This window comes from Arachis stenosperma, chromosome 8 (assembly GCF_014773155.1).
Source record: "Arachis stenosperma cultivar V10309 chromosome 8, arast.V10309.gnm1.PFL2, whole genome shotgun sequence".
NCBI lineage: Eukaryota > Viridiplantae > Streptophyta > Magnoliopsida > Fabales > Fabaceae > Arachis > Arachis stenosperma.
The window spans coordinates 17643238-17661809 of record NC_080384.1 but is presented as its reverse complement, the minus strand read 5'-3'; positions in this window follow the sequence as shown (position 1 = coordinate 17661809).

Below are 18572 nucleotides of genomic sequence, written 5' to 3'. Positions count from 1 at the left end.
CTATAGACCTCAGGGTTAACCCCATTAGTCTTGACTGTGTCACAGATTTGCAAGAATTCAGCAAAAAACTGATGAGGATCTTCCATTGGAAGTCCATGGAACTTGCAATTCTGTTGCATTAGAGAAACTAATTGAGGCTTAAGCTCAAAGTTGTTTGCTCCAATGGCAGGGATAGAGATGCTTCTCCCATAGAAGTCGGGAGTAGGTGCAGTAAAGTCACCCAGCACCTTCCTTGCATTGTTGGCATTGTTGTTGTTTTCGGCTGCCATGGGTTCTTCTTCTTTGAAGAATTCGGTCAGGTCCTCTAAAGAGAGTTGTGCTTTGGCTTCTCTTAGCTTTCTCTTCAAGGTCCTTTCAGGTTCAGGATCAGCTTCAACAAGAATGCCTTTGTCTCTGCTCCTGCTCATATGAAAGAGGAGAGAAAAAGAAAATGTGGAATCCTCTATGTCACAGTATAGAGATTCCTTGAAATGTCAGAGGGAAAGAGAAATAGTAAGAAGAAGGAGAAGAAAAATTTGAACTTTAATTGGATAAGGTTCGAATTGTGCATTTAGAAGGAGTAGTACTCCATAAATAGAAGGATGTGGGAAGGAGGGAAGAGAATTTTCGAAAATTCAATCAAAAGATTTTGAAAACATTTTGAAAATTTGATTGATAATTTTCGAAAATTAAAAGTGAAAAAGAAATCAAGTGATTTTTGAAAAAGATTTTGAAATTAGAAATCAAAAAGATTTGATTGAAAACTAATTTGAAAAATATGTGATTAAAAAGATTTGATTGAAAAGTTATGGTTTTAAAAAGATGTGATTGAGAAGATATGATTTGAAAACAGTTTTAAAAGATATGATTTGAAAACAATTTTAAAAGATATGATTTGAAAACAATTTGAAAAGATATGATTTTAAAAATTAATGACTTGCCTAACAAGAAAAGATATGATTCAAACATAAAACCTTCCTTAATAGAAAAGGCAAAAAATGTTCAATCAAATCATTAATTGTTAGTAAGTATCTTTGAAAAAGGAAAGAAATTGATTTTGAAAACATTTGATTGAAAAGATATGATTTGAAAAAGATTTGATTTTGAAAAACTTGAAAAAAATTGATTTGAAAACAAAATCTTCCTCCTGGCACCATCCTGGCGTTAAACGCCCAGAATGGTATACATTCTGGCGTTTAACGCCCAAAATGCACCCTTTTTGGGCGTTAAACGCCCAACCAGGTGCCCTGGCTGGCGTTTAAACGCCAGTCTGCCTTCTTCACTGGGCATTTTTGAATGCTCAGCTTTTTCTGTATAATTCCTCTGCAGTGTGTTCTGAATCTTCAATTCTTTGTATCATTGACTTGAAAAGACACAAATTAGAAATATTTTTGGATTTTTAATAATCAAAATGCAACAAGAATCAAATAATAATGCATGCAAGACACCAAACTTAGCAGTTTGTATACTACTGACACTAATGAACTGAAAATGCATATGAGACACATAAAATACTCAAGTCAATAGAATTCAAAGATCAAAACAAAGAAATATATGCATGGATTCAAAAATTATAACAAAAACATGCAATTGACACCAAACTTAGGATGAGACACTAGACTTAAACAAGAAGTATTTTTGAATTTTTTGATTTTTTTTTAATTTCTTTAATTTTTTTGTGTTTTTTCGAAAATTAAGTAGAAAAAGAAGGTATCAAAATTCTTAATGAGAATTCCAGGAATCAGTGCAATGCTAGTCTAAGACTCCGGTCCAGGAATTAGACATGGCTTCACAGCCAGCCAAGCTTCCAAAGAAAGCTTCGGTCCAAAACACTAGACATGACCAAAGGTCAGCCAAGCCTTAGCAAATCACTGCTCCAAAAGCAAGATTGATACGAAATCAACAAGCTCTTGTGGTGATAAGTTGAAATCTCGGTCCAATCAGATTAGACATGGCTTCTCAGCCAGCCAGATTTCAACAAATCATCATGAAACTCTAGAATTCATCTTCAAGAATTTCGAAAAAAAAAATACCTAATCTAAGCAACAAGATGAACCGTCAGTTGTCCAGCCTGAACAATCCCGGGCAATAACACCAAAAATTGGATGTTGTTGCCGGATCTTGGCTCTGATGTTACCAAAGGCTTGCTCAAAACTAGAACAATCCCCGGCAACGGCGCCAAAAACTTGACATGCGAAATTGTGAACTATACTTTTTCACAACTCTCATAATCCCTGGTAATGGCTCCAAAAACTTGGTGCGCCTAATACCATGGCATTACACAACTTCGCACGACTAACCAGCAAGTGCACTGGGTCGTCCAAGTAATAAACCTTACGTGAGTAAGGGTCGATCCCACGGAGATTGTTAGTATTGAAGCAAGCTATGGTCATCTTGTAAATCTTAGTCAGGCAAGCTCAAATGTATATGATGATGAACGAAAATAACATAAAGATAAGGATAGTGATACTTATGTATATCATTGGTGTAAGAGCTTCAGACAAGTGTATGAAGATGCCTTCCCTTCCGTCTCTCTGCTTTCCTACTGTCTTCATCCAACCCTTCTTACTCCTTTCCATGGCAAGCTCGTATAGGGTCTCACTGTTGTCAGCAGCTACCTCCCATCCTCGCAGTGAAAGCTAATGCTCAATACTCTGTCACAGTACGGCCAATCACCGGTTCGGTTCCCTCCCCTACCGGAATAGAATAACTCTTTTGCGTCTGTCACTAACGCCCAGTAGGTTATAGGTTTGAAGCACGTCACAGTCATTCAGTCATTGAATCCTACTCAGAATACCACAGACAAGGTTAGACCTTCCGGATTCTCTTGAATGCTGCCATCAGTTCTTGCCTATACCACGAAGACTCTGATCTCACGGAATGGCTGGCTCGTTTGTCAGGCGAGCACTCGGTTGTCAGGCGATCAACCATGCATCATGCAATCAGAAATCCAAGAGATATTCACTAAGCCTCAGATGCTTGTAGAACAAGAATGGTTGTCAGTCACCTTGTTCATGGGTGAGAATGGTGATGGGCGTCAATCATCACCTTCATCATGTTGAAGAACAAGTGATATCTTGGTAAAAGAACAAGCGGAATTTGAATGAAAGAACAATAGTAATTGCATTAATACTCGAGGTACAGCAGAGCTCCACACCTTAATCTATGGTGTGTAGAAACTCCACCGTTGAAAATACATAAGAACAAGATCTAGGCATGGCCGAATGGCCAGCCTCCCAAAGAGGGTTCAATCATAAAAACATGATCAAAAGAGGGTTTTTATACAATAGTAAAAGGTCCTACTTATAAGAAACTAGTAGCCTAGGGTGTACAGAAATGAGTAAATGACATAAAATCCTTTTCCGGGCCCACTTGGTGTGTGCTTGGGCTGAGCAATGAAGCAATTTCGTGTAGAGACTCTTCTTGGAGTTAAACGCCAGCTTTGGTGCCAGTTTGGGCGTTTAACTCCCATTTGGGTGCCAGTTCCAGCGTTTAACGCTGGGATTTCTTGAGGTGACTTTGAACGCCGGTTTGGGCCATCAAATCTTGGGCAAAGTATGGACTATTATATATTGCTGGAAAGCCCAGGATGTCTACTTTCCAACGCCGTTGAGAGCGCGCCAATTGGGCTTCTGTAGCTCCAGAAAATCCACTTCGAGTGCAGGGAGGTCAGAATCCAACAGCATCTGCAGTCCTTTCGAGTCTCTGGATCAGATTTTTGCTCAGGTCCCTCAATTTCAGCCAGAAAATACCTGAAATCACAGAAAAACACACAAACTCATAGTAAAGTCCAGAAAAGTGAATTTTAATTAAAAACTAATAAAAATATACTAAAAACTAACTATATCATATCAAAAACATACTAAAAATAATGCCAAAAAGTATACAAATTATCCGCTCATCAATGGCCAAGATCAACCAAGTAGCAAACGCAGTGCAGTAAATGCGCTAGGAGCATCACTTTAGGATTGATGAATTGTGGAAAAAAGTGTAGAGATCCCAAGGAGCAGAACTGATGAAAAGAGTGCAGAGAATTCAGGCAGAGTTGATGATAGAAGTCTCAATATTAGGGTTGATGTTAGTAATAGAAGTGTCAACAAGAATAATGTCAAGACTTATTAAATGAACATGCATATCACAACTGATTTTCGTTTTCATAGCTAGCTTTAGACATTCTACTCTCTATTTATGTTGATGACAAAAGCAATGAGAGTGAGAAACATGTGCAGTTAGATATGTGCAGCAACCACAAAGTTAGTTAGTGCGTTGGTGCGCGAAATTGTGAACAATACTTTTCACAACTCTCATAATCCCCGGTCATGAACCACAAAAACTTGGTAGCTTGGTGCACGAAATTGCAATCACACTTTTGCAATCCCGCACAACTAACCAGCAAGTGCACTGGGTCGTCCAAGTAATACCTTGCGTGAGCAAGGGTCGATCCCACGGAGATTGTCGGCTTGAAGCAAGCTATGGTTATCTTGTAAATCTTAGTCAGGATATCAGGAATTATCAGGATTGATTGTAAAAAGCAAAAGAACATGAAATGGTTACTTGTATTGCAGTAATGGAGAATAGGTTGGGGTTTGGAGATGCTCCATCTTCTGAATCTCTGCTTTCCTACTGTCTCCTTCTTCAAGCACGCAAGGCTCCTTCCATGGCAAGCTGTATGTAGGGTTTCACCGTTGTCAATGGCTACCTCCCATCCTCTCAGTGAAAGCGATTGCATATGCTCTTGTCACAGCATAGCGGAATTCAGCTGTCAGTTCTCGGTCAGGCCGGAATAATATCCATCGATACTTTTGCGTCTGTCACTAACGCCCCGCCTGCTAGGAGTTTGAAGCACGTCACAGTCATTCAGTCATTGAATCCTACTCAGAATACCACAGACAAGGTTTAGACCTTCCGGATTCTCTTGAATGCCGCCATCAGTTCTAGCTTATACCACGAAGATTCCGATTAAAGAATCCAAGAGATAACTACTCAATCTAAGGTAGAACGGAGGTGGTTGTCAAGCACACGTTCGTAGTTGAGAATGATGATGACTGTCACGGATCATCACATTCATCCGGATTAAGAACAAGTATTATCTTAGAATGGAAGCAAGCATGATTGAATAAGAAACAGTAGTAATTGCATTAATCCATCAAGACACAGCAGAGCTCCTCACCCCCAACCATGGGGTTTAGAGACTCATGCTGTGGAAGGTACACAAAGAAACGTGTAAAGTGTCATCAGGTCTAGGAACAATGTCAAAAGGCCCTATTAATAGTAAACTAGTATCCTAAGGTTTACAGAATTGAGTAAATGACAGAAAAATCCACTTCCGGGCCCACTTGGTGTGTGCTTGGACTGAGCAATGAAGCATTTTTGTGTAGAGACCTTTTCTGGAGTTAAATGCCAGCTTTCATGCCAGTTTGGGCGTTTAACTCCAAGTTTTATGCCAGTTCCGGCGTTCAACGCTGGAATTTCTGAGGCCGAATTGCTACACCGGTTTGGGCCATCAAATCTTGGGCAAAGTATGGACTATCATATATTGCTGGAAAGCCCAGGATGTCTACTTTCCAATGCCGTTGAGAGCGCGCCAATTGGGCTTCTGTAGCTCCGTAAAATCCACTTTGAGTGCAGGGAGGTCAGAATCCAACAGCATCTGCAGTCCTTTTTGGTCTCTGGATCGGATTTTTGCTCAGGACCCTCAATTTCAGCCAGAAAATACCTGAAATCACAGAAAAACACACAAACTCATAGTAAAGTCCAGAAAAGTGAATTTTAATTAAAAACTAATAAAACTATACTAAAAACTAACTAAATCATACTAAAAACATACTAAAAATAATGCCAAAAAGCGTATAAATTATCCGCTCATCATGCGTCCAGCTTAGCACAATTAGTTAGAATCTATTAAGAAACTCTGTATATATAGTACAAACATGTAAACTAAAATTAAGTTCAGAAAATACAGATTCAAAATCACTCAATGTGATAGCTCTCTCTTTTCCTCGCTTCTCTCTCTATCTTCCTCTCTTTTCTTGTTCATCATTTCTTCATCATCTTCATCTCAATTTGTGATACGTCACATGGTATCAGAGCTAAAGATCCATAAACAACAACCACAGCACCACGCCAATCACTAGAGCTCCAACGAGCCCACTCAGTTAGAATGCCTTCGCTGCGTTCTCGGTCATAAAACTCAACGATAGCAATTTCAAAGCGTGGAAGAAGCAAGTGTTGGCATGCATCAAAGTTAACAAACTACAGAATCACCTAGATCCGAGAAAGATCCCAGTCAAGTTCACCTTAGAAGCAAATCGAAGTCGTGGAATAGACTTCAGAATATGCAGAATGGGAGATCCAAGACCAATAGCTTGTAGCGTGGCTCATAGCATCCATAGAGTCAAACTTCGTCAATCAAGCGGTGCAGTATGAATATGCTGTTACCATGGTATAAAGAGTTTAGGAAAGAAACGAAGAATTATTTAAAAAAATATTATTTTTATTATTCATATTTTTCATTTGTAATTACAAGGTTCTTACCAATATATAGATCAACAGTACGCTAAGGATACACTCATTATATAATAATATCTTAATAAATTACATTAATTTTTTTTCCTAATCCTCTTTGATATTTTTCTGATTTTGTTCCCTAATTATGATATTCTAATATGCATATTAGATCTCGAATGTTTTTAAAGAGTACATTGAAGCTCGAGTCAAATCGAAAATCAAACAACTAAAAATGCAGCTGAAATCGTTCAAGAAGCAAGGTTCAACAGTCACCGAGTATATGGCCAAGATCAACCAAGTAGCAAACGCAGTGCAGTAAATGCGCTAGGGGCATCACTTTAGGATTGATGAATTGTGGAAAAAAGTGTAGAGATCCTGATGAGCGGATAATTTATACGCTTTTTGGCATTGTTTTTAGGTAGTTTTTAGTAAGTTCAAGCTACTTTTAGGATGTTTTCATTAGTTTTTATGTTAAATTCACATTTCTAGACTTTACTATGAGTTTATGTGTTTTTTTGTAATTTCATGTAATTTCTGGCTGAAATTGAGGGACTTGAGCAAAACTCTGAAAAAGGCTGACAAAAGGACTGCTGATGCTGTTGGAATCTGACCTCCCTGCACTCAAAATGAATTTTCTGGAGCTACAGAACTCTAAATGGTACGCTCTCAATGGCGTTGAAAAGTAGACATCCAGAGCTTTCCAGCAATATATAATAGTCCATACTTTATTCGGAAATTAATGACGTAACTTGGCGTTGAACGCTAAGTACATGCTGCTGCCTGGAGTTAAACGCCAGAAACACGTCATGATCCGGAGTTGAACGCCCAAAACACGTTATAACTCGGCGTTCTACTCCAAGAAAAGCCTCAGCTTGTGGATAGATCAAGCTCAGCCCAAGCATACACCAAGTGGGCCCCAGAAGTGGATTTATGCATCAATTACTTACTCATGTAAACCCTAGTAGCTAGTCTAGTATAAATAGGATAAGTTACTATTGTATTAGACGTCTTATCTTTTGACAGTTTAATCTTTTGATCATTCGGTGTTTTGATCATTGAGGGGGCTGGCCATTCGGCCATGCCTGAACCTTTCACTTATGTATTTTCAACGGTGGAGTTTCTGCACACCATAGATTAAGGGTGTGGAGCTCTGCTGTACCTCAAGTTTCAATACAATCACTATTACTTTCTATTCAATTCTCTTTTATTCTTATTCCAAGATATACGTTGCACAACACTTTGATGAATGTGATGATCCGTGACACTCATCATCATTCTCACCTATGAACGTGCGTGACTGACAACCACTTCCGTTCTACTTTAGGCCGGGCGCATATCTCTTAGATTCCCCAACAGAATCTTCGTGGTATAAGCTAGATAGATGGCGGCATTCATGGGGATCCGGAAAGTCTAACCTTGTCTGTGGTATTTCGAGTAGGATCCCGGGAATCCGGAAAGTCTAACCTTGTCTGTGGTATTCCGAGTAGGATTTCGGTATTGAATGACTGTGATGAGCTTCAAACTCCTGAAGGCTGGGCGTGATGACAAACGCAAAAGAATCAAGGAATTCTACTCCAACCTGATTGAGAACCGACAGATGATTAGCCGTGCTGTGACAGAGCATTTGGACCATTTTCACTGAGAGGATGAGATGTAGCTATCAACAAGGGTGATGCCTCCAGACGATTAGCCGTGCAGTGACAGCGCATAGGACCATTTTCTCGAGAGGATTAAAAATAGCCATTGATGATGGTGATGTCCTACATACAGCTTGCCATGGAAAGGAGTAAGAAGGATTGGATGAAAGCAATAAGAAAGTAGAGATTCGAAAGGATTCTAGCATCTCCACACGCCTATCTGAAATTCCCACTATTGATTTACATAAGTATTTCTATCCCTTTTTATTTTCTATTTATTATTAATTTTTGAAACCCATAACCATTTAATCTGCCTAACTGAGATTTACAAGGTGACCATAGCTTGTTTCATACCAACAATCTCTGTGGGATCGACCCTTACTCACGTAAGGTATTACTTGGATGACCCAGTACACTTGCTGGTTAAGTTGAACGGAGTTGTGTCCACACATAGCCAAGAGCCATAATAATGATTCCATACAATAACAAAGAGTACTACATTGATGTGATCACAATTTCGTTCACCAAGTTTTTGGCGCCGTTGCCGGGGATTGTTCGAGTATGGACAACTGACGGTTCATCTTGTTGCTCAGATTAGGTAATTTTCTTTTCAAAAATCTTTTTCAAAATTTTTCTTTTCTTTTTTTGTTTTTCCAAAAAAAATATTTTCGAAAAAAAATTAATAAAAATCCAAAAAAAATTAATAAAATCATAAAAAAATATATTTTGTGTTTTTTGTTTGAGTCTTGAGTCAACTTTTAAGTTTGGTGTCAATTGCATGCTTTAAAAATTTTTCTTGCATTTTTCGAAAATCTCATGCATTCATAGTGTTCTTTATGATCTTCAAGTTGTTCTTGACAAGTCTTCTTGTTTGATCTTGATGATTTCTTGTTTTGTGTTGTTTGTTGTTTTTCATATGCATTTTTCGTTTGTTAGAGTCCATGCATTAAAGATTTCTAAGTTTGGTGTCTTGCATGTTTTCTTTGCATAAAAATTTTTTTAAAATTATGTTCTTGATGTTCATCATGATCTTCAAAGTGTTCTTGGTGTTCATCTTGACATTCATAGTGTTCTTGCATGCATCCTGTGTTTTGATCCAAAATTTTCATGTTTTGGGTCATGTTTGTGTTTTTCTCTCTCATAATTAAAAATTCAAAAATAAAAAATATATCTTTTCCTTTTTTCTCTCCAAATTTTCGAAATTTTTGGTTGACTTGGTCAAAAATTTTTAAAATTAGTTGTTTCTAACAAGTCAAGTCAAATTTTCAAAAATTTAAAAATCTTATCTTTTCAAAATCTTTTTCAAAAATCATATCTTTTCCAATTTTTCCTCTTTTTCGAAAATTTCAAAAATCTTTTTCAAAAAATTTTCAAAATCTTTTTCTTATCTTTATATCAAATTTTCGAAAATTAGCTAACAATCGATGTGATTGATTCAAAAATTTGAAGTTTGTTACTTTCTTGTTAAGAAAGGTTCAATCTTTAAATTCTAGAATCATATCTTGTAATTACTTGTTAGTTAAGTAATTAATTTTAATTTTAAAATTAAATCTTTTTTAAAATATCTTTTTCTTAAAAATCTTATCTTTTTATCTTATCTTTTTCAAAATTTGATTTCAAAAATATCTTATCTTATCTTATCTTCTTATCTTTTCAAATTTGATTTTAAAATTTTTTTCAACTAACTTTTTAACTTTTTGTTTGTTTCTTATCTTTTTCAAAACCACCTAACTACTCTTTCCTCTCTAATTTTCGAAAATATCTCACCCCTTTTTCAAAAATTCTTTTTAATTAACTAATTGTTTCATGTTTTTAATTACATCTTATCTCTAATTTTCGAAAATCACCAACCCTTTTTTAAAATTATTTTCGAATTCTCTTCCTCTTCTCTTTCTCTATTTAATTATTTAATTACTAACACTTCTCTTCACCTCTCTTCATCTAAAAAAATCCGAACCCACTCTTCTTCATTCTTCTTCCCTTTCTTTTTCTACTAACATAAAGGAATCTCTATACTGTGACATAGAGGATTCCTCTTCTTTTCTTGTTTTCTTCTCTTTCATATGAGCAGGAACAGGGAAAAAGGCACTCTTGTTGAAATTGATCCTGAACCTGAAATGACTCTGAAAAGGAAACTAAGAGAAACTAAATTACAACAATCTAGAAACAACCTTTCAGAAATTTTCGAACAAGAGAAGGAGATGGCAGCCGAAAATAATAATAATGCAAGGAGAATGCTTGGTGACTTCACAAAGCCAACGTCCAAATTTGATGGAAGAAGCATCTCCATTCCTGCCATTGGAGCCAATAACTTTGAGCTTAAGCCTCAACTAGTTGCTTTAATGCAACAGAACTGCAAGTTTTATGGACTTCCATATGAAGATCCTTACCAGTTTTTAACTGAGTTCTTGCAGATCTGTGAGACTGTAAAGACGAACGGGGTTGATCCTGAAGTCTACAGACTCATGCTTTTCCCTTTTGCTGTAAGAGACAGAGCTAGAATATGGTTGGATTCACAACCCAAGGATAGCCTGGACTCCTGGGATAAGCTGGTCACTGCCTTCTTAGATAAATTCTTTCCTCCTCAAAAGCTGAGCAAGCTGAGAGTGGATGTTCAAACCTTCAAACAAAAAGATGGTGAATCCCTCTATGAAGCTTGGGAAAGATACAAGCAGCTGACCAAAAGATGTCCATCTGACATGTTTTCAGAATGGACCATATTAGATATATTCTATTATGGTCTATCTGAATTTTCGAAAATGTCATTGGACCATTTTGCAGGTGGATCCATTCACCTAAAGAAAACGCCTGAAGAGGCTCAAGAACTCATTGACATGGTTGCAAATAACCAATTCATGTACACTTCTGAGAGGAATTCCGTGAATAATGGGATACCTCAAAAGAAAGGAGTTCTTGAAATTGATGCTCTGAATGCCATATTGGCTCAGAACAAAGTGTTGACTCAACAGGTCAACATGATCTCTCAAAATCTGAATGGATGGCAACATGCATCCAACAGTACTAAAGAGGCAGCTTCTGAAGAAGCTTATGATCCTGAGAACCCTGCCATGGCAGAGGTTAATTACATGGGTGAATCTTATGGAAACACCTATAACTCATCATGGAAAAATCATCCAAATTTCTCATGGAAGGATCAATAAAAGCCTCAACAAGGCTTTAACAATGGTGGACGCAATAGGCTGAGCAATAGCAAGCCTTTCCCATCATCTTCTCAGCAACAGACAGAGAATTCTGAACAAAACACTTCTAATTTAGCCAATCTAGTCTTTGATCTGTCAAAGGCCACTTTCAGTTTCATGAGTGAAACAAGATCCTCCATCAGAAATCTGGAGGCACAAGTAGGCCAGCTGAGTAAGAAAGTCATTGAAACTCCTCCCAGTATTCTCCCAAGCAATACAAAAGAGAATCCAAAAGGAGAGTGCAAGGCCATTGATATAATCAATATGGCCGAATGCACAAGGGAGGAGGAGGACAAAAATCCTAGTGAGGAAGACCTCCTGGGACGTCCCTCAAGCAAGAAGGAGTTTCCTATTAAGGATCCAAAGGAATCTGAGGCTCATATAGAGACCATAGAGATTCCATTAAATCTCTTTCTGCCATTCATGAGCTCTGAAGACTATTCTTCCTCTGAAGAGGATGAAGATGTGACTGGAGAGCAAGTTGCTCAATATTTAGGAGCTATCATAAAGCTGAATGCCAAGTTGTTTGGTAATGAGACTTGGGAAAGTGAACCTCCTTTGCTTATTAGTGAACTGGATACCTGGATTCAGCAAATTTTACCTCAAAAGAGACAAGATCCTGGCAAGTTCTTAATACCTTGTACCATAGGCACCATAACCTTTGAAAAAGCTCTATGTGATCTGGGGTCAGGGATAAATCTTATGCCACTCTCTGTAATGGAGAAGCTGGGGATCATTGAGGTACAACCTGCCTTGTTCTTATTACAATTGGCAGACAAGTCATTGAGACAAGCTTATGGAATAGTAGAGGACGTGTTAGTAAAGGTTGAAGGCCTTTACATCCCTGCTGATTTCATAATCTTAGACACTAGAAAGGAAGAGGATGAATGCATCATCCTTGGAAGACCTTTCCTAGCCACAGCAGGAGCTGTGATAGATGTCAACAGAGGTGAATTAGTCCTTCAATTGAATGGGGACTACCTTGTGTTTAAGGCACATGGCCAACCCTCTGTGACAAAAGAGAGTAAGCACAAAGAGCTTCTCTCAGTTCAGAGTCAAGAAGAGCCCCCACAGTCAAACTCTAAGTTTGGTGTTGGGAGGCCACAACCAAACTCTAAGTTTGGTGTTAAGACCCCATATCCAAACTCTAAGTTTGGTGTTGGGACTATACAACATTGACCTGATCACCTTGTGGCTCCATGAGAGCCCACTGTCAAGCTATTGACATTAAAGAAGCGCTTGTTGGGAGGTAACCCAATTTTATTTATCTCATTTTTATTTTATTTTATTTTATTCTTATTTTGTGTCTTATTAGGTACATGATCATGAGGAGTCACGAAAAAAAATATAAAAATTAAAAACAGAATCAAAAATAGCAGAAGAAAAATCACACCCTGGAGGAAGCACAGACTAGCATTCAACGCCAGTAAGGAGTATCTGGCTGGCATTCAACGCCAGAACAGAGCATGAATCTGGCGCTGAACGCCAGAAACAAGCAACATCCTGGCGTTTGAATGCCAGGAATGTGCCTAGAGGAAAAGCTGGTGCTGAACGCCAGTAACAAGCAGGAAACTGGCGTTCAACGCCAGAAACATGTTACATATGGGCGTTGAACGCCCAGAACGTGCATCACCTCGGCGTTTAAACGCCAGAATGGTATGCAAGGGCATTTTACATGCCTATTTGGTGCAGGGACGGAATTCCTTGACACCTCAGGATCTGTGGACCCCACAGGATCACCTCAGGATCTGTGGACCCCACAGGATCCCCACCTAACATATTCCCACCTTACCTCCTAATCCTATTTTACTCTTCCCAATAAACACTCCTTCCCAAAACCCTTCACCAATCACCTCAATCTCTCTTTCCAATTACCATCTTCACCATTCACATCCATCCACTCTTCCCCATAAACCCTACCTACCTTCCAAATTCAAATTTTCTTTCCCACCCAATCCCACCCTATATGGCCGAAACTTCACCCTCCCCTTTCCCTATATAAACCCCTCCATCCCACTTCATTTTCACACAACACAACCCTCTCTTGTCCCCCTTGGCCGAATACACATTCACCCTTCTCCTCCATATTTTCTTCTTCTTCTTCTTCTCTTCTTTCTTCTCTTGCTCGAGGGCGAGCAATATTCTAAGTTTAGTGTGGTAAAAGCATAAGCTTTTTGTTTTTCCATTACCATCAATGGCACCTAAGGCCGGAGAATCCTCTAGAAAAGGAAAAGGGAAGACAAAAGCTTCCACCTCCGAGTCATGGGAGATGGAAAGATTCATCTCCAAGAGCCATCAAGACCACTTCTATGATGTTGTGGCAAAGAAGAAGGTGATCCCTGAGGTCCCTTTCAAGCTCAAGAAAAATGAGTATCCGGAGATCCGACATGAAATCCGAAGAAGAGGTTGGGAAGTCCTAACCAACCCCATGCAACAAGTCAGAATCTTAATGGTTCAAGAGTTCTATGCCAATGCATGGATCACTAGGAACCATGATCAAAGTATGAACCCGAGTCCAAAGAATTATCTCACAATGGTTCGGGGGAAATACTTAGATTTTAGTCCGGAAAATGTGAGGTTGGCATTCCACTTGCCCATGATGCAAGAAGATGTACGCCCCTACACTAGAAGGGTCAACTTTAATCAAAGGTTGGACCAAGTCCTTATGGACATATGTGTGGAAGGAGCTCAATGGAAGAGAGACTCCAAAGGCAAGCCAGTTCAACTAAGAAGACTGGACCTCAAGCCTGTGGCTAGAGGATGGTTGGAGTTCATTCAACGCTCCATCATTCCCACTAGCAACCGATCCGAAGTTACTGTGGATCGGGCCATCATGATTTATAGCATCATGATTGGAGAGGAAGTAGAAGTTCATGAAGTCATCTCCAATGAATTCTACAAAATAGCCGAAAAGCCCTCCACCATGGCAAGGCTAGCTTTTCCTCACCTTATTTGCCATCTATGTTACTCAGCTGGAGTTATCATAGAAGGAGATATCTCCATTGAAGAGGATAAGCCCATCACCAAGAAGAGGATGGAGCAAGCAAGAGAAACCCTCCACGGTTCTCAAGAGATGCATGAGGAAGTTCATCATCAAGAAATCCCTGAGATGCCTCAAGGGATGCACTTTCCTCCCAACAACTATTGGGAACAACTCAACACTTCCTTAGAAGATTTGAGCCACAATGTGGAACAATTAAGGGTGGAACATCATGAGCACTCCATCATTCTCCATGAAATAAGAGAAGATCAGAGAGCAATGAGGGAGGAGCAACAAAGGCAAGGAAGGGACATAGAAGAGCTTAAGGATATTGTTGGTCCTTTAAGAAGAAGACGCCACTAAGGTGGATTCATTCCTTGTTCTTATTTCTTTCTGTTTTTCGGTTTCTATGTTATATTTTGTGTCTCTACTTCATGATCATTAGTATGTAGTAACTATGTCTTAAAGTTATGAATAATTCCATTAATCTTTCACCTCTCTTAAATGAAATATGTTTTAATTCAAAAGAACAAGAAGTACATGAATTTCGAACTTATCCTTGAATTTAATTTAATTATATTGATGTGGTGACAATACTTTTTGTTTTCTAAATGAATGCTTGAACAGTGCATTTTTTTTATTTTGTTGTTTATGAATGTTAAAACTGTTGGCTCTTGAAAGAATGATGAACAAAGAGAAATGTTATTGATGATCCGAAAAATCATGAAATTGATTCTTGAAGCAAGAAAAAGCAGTGAATAGCAAAAGCTTGCGAAAAAAAATGACGAAAAAAAAATATAGAAAGAAAAAGCAAGCAGAAAAAGCCAATAGCCCTTAAAACCAAAAGACAAGGGTAAAAAGGATCCAAAGCAGAAAGAGGGTGCTTAAGAGCTCTAGACACCTCTAACTGGGGACTCTAGCAAAGCTGAGTCACAATCTGAAAAGGTTCACCCAGTCATGTGTCTGTGGCATTTATGTATCCGGTGGTAATACTGGAAAACAAAGTGCTTAGGGCCACGACCAAGACTCATAAGTAGCTGTGTTCAAGAATCAACATGCTTAACTAGGAAAGTCAATAACACTATCCAAAATTCTAAGTTCCTAAAGAAGCCAATCATTCTAAAACTTCAAAGGAAAAAGTGAGATGCCAAAACTGTTCAGAAGCAAAAAGCTACAAGTCCCGCTCATCTAATTAGAATTAATATTCATTGATATTTTGTAATTTATAGTATATTCTCTTCTTTTTATCCTATTTGATTTTCAGTTGCTTGGGGACAAGCAACAATTTAAGTTTGGTGTTGTGATGAGCGGATAATTTATACGCTTTTTGGCATTGTTTTTAGGTAGTTTTTAGTAAGTTCAAGCTACTTTTAGGATGTTTTCATTAGTTTTTATGTTAAATTAACATTTCTGGACTTTACTATGAGTTTGTGTGTTTTTCTATAATTTCAGGTAATTTCTGGCTGAAATTGAGGGACCTGAGCAAAACTCTGAAAAAGGCTGACAAAAGGACTGCTGATGCTGTTGGAATCTGACCTCCCTGTACTCAAAATGGATTTTCTGGAGCTACAGAACTCCAAATGGCGCGCTCTCAACGGCTTTGGAAAGTAGACATCCAGAGCTTTCCAGCAATATATAATAGTCCATACTTTATTCGGAAATTGACGACGTAACATGGCGTTGAACGCCAAGTACATGCTGCTGCCTGGAGTTAAACGCCAGAAACACATCATGATCCGGAGTTGAACGCCCAAAACACGTTATAACTCGGTGTTCAACTCCAAGAAAAGCCTCAGCTCGTGGATAGATCAAGCTCAGCCCAAGCATACACCAAGTGGGCCCCAGAAGTGGATTTATGCATCAATTACTTACTCATGTAAACCCTAGTAGCTAGTCTAGTATAAATAGGATAAGTTACTATTGTATTAGACGTCTTATCTTTTGACAGTTTAATCTTTTGATCATTCGGTGTTTTGATCATTGAGGGGGCTGTCCATTCGGCCATGCCTGAACCTTTCACTTATGTATTTTCAACGGTGGAGTTTCTGCACACCATAGATTAAGGGTGTGGAGCTCTGCTGTACCTCAAGTTTCAATACAATCACTATTAATTTCTATTCAATTCTCTTTTATTCTTATTCCAAGATATACGTTTCACAACACTTTGATGAATGTGATGATCCGTGACACTCATCATCATTCTCACCTATGAACGTGCGTGACTGACAACCACTTCCGTTCTACTTTAGGCCGGGCGCATATCTCGTAGATTCCCCAACAGAATCTTCGTGGTATAAGCTAGATAGATGGCGGCATTCATGGGGATCCGGAAAGTCTAACCTTGTCTGTGGTATTCCGAGTAGGATCCCGGGAATCCGGAAAGTCTAACCTTGTCTGTGGTATTCCGAGTAGGATTCCGGTATTGAATGACTGTGACGAGCTTCAAACTCCTGAAGGCTGGGCGTGATGACAAACGCAAAAGAATCAAGGGATTCTACTCCAACCTGATTGAGAACCGACAGATGATTAGCCGTGCTGTGACAGAGCATTTGGACCATTTTCACTAAGAGGATGGGATGTAGCTATCAACAAGGGTGATGCCTCCACACGATTAGCCGTGCAGTGACAACGCATAGGACCATTTTCCCAAGAGGATTAAAAGTAGCCATTGATGATGGTGATGCCCTACATACAGCTTGCCATGGAAAGGAGTAAGAAGGATTGGATGAAAGCAATAAGAAAGTAGAGATTCGAAAGGATTCTAGCATCTCCACACGCCTATCTGAAATTCCCACTATTGATTTACATAAGTATTTCTATCCCTTTTTATTTTCTATTTATTATTAATTTTCGAAACCCATAACCATTTAATCTGCCTAACTGAGATTTACAAGGTGACCATAGCTTGTTTCATACCAACAATCTCTGTGGGATCGACCCTTACTCACGTAAGGTATTACTTGGATGACCCAGTACACTTGCTGGTTAAGTTGAACGGAGTTGTGTCCACACATAGCCAAGAGCCATAATAATGATTCCATACAATAACAAAGAGTACTACATTGATGTGATCACAATTTCGTCCACCAGATCCCAAGGAGCAGAACTGATGAAAAGAGTGCAGAGAATCCAGGCAGAGTTGATGATAGAAGTCTCAATATTAGGGTTGATGTTAGTAATAGAAGTGTCAACAAGAATAATGTCAAGACTTATTAAATGAACATGCATATCACAACTGATTTTCGTTTTCATAACTAGCTTTAGACATTCTACTCTCTATTTATGTTGATGACAAAAGCAATGAGAGTGAGAAACATGTGCAGTTAGATATGTGCAGCAACCACAAAGTTAGTTAGTGTGTCCAGCTTAGCACAATTAGTTAGAATCTATTAAGCAACTCTGTATATATAGTACAAACATGTAAACTAAAATTAAGTTCAGAAAATACAGATTCAAAATCACTCAATGTGATAGCTCTCTCTCTTCCTCGCTTCTCTCTCTATCTTCCTCTCTTTTCTTGTTCATCATTTCTTCATCATCTTCATCTCAATTTGTGATACCTCACATGGTATCAGAGCTAAAGATCCATAAACAACAACCACAGCACCATGCCAATCACTAGAGCTCCAACGAGCCCACTCAGTTAGAATGCCTTCGCTGCGTTCTCGGTCATAAAACTCAACGATAGCAATTTCAAAGCGTGGAAGAAGCAAGTGTTAGCATGCATCAAAGTTAACAAACTACAGAATCACCTAGATCCGAGAAAGATCCCAGTCAAGTTCACCTTAGAAGCAAATCGAAGTCGTGGAATAGACTTCAGAATATGCAGAATGGGAGATCCAAGACCAATAGCTTGTAGCGTGGCTCATAGCATCCATAGAGTCAAACTTCGTCAATCAAGCGGTGCAGTATGAATATGCTGTTACCATGGTATAAAGAGTTTAGGAAAGAAACGAAGAATTATTTAAAAAAATATTATTTTTATTATTCATATTTTTCATTTGTAATTACAAGGTTCTTACCAATATATAGATCAACAGTACGCTAAGGATACACTCATTATATAATAATATCTTAATAAATTACATTAATTTTTTTTCCTAATCCTCTTTGATATTTTTCTGATTTTGTTCCCTAATTATGATATTCTAATATGCATATTAGATCTCGAATGTTCTTAAAGAGTAGTTTGAAGCTCGAGTCAAATTGAAAATCAAACAACTAAAAATGCAGCTGAAATCGTTCAAAAAGCAAGGTTCAACAGTCACC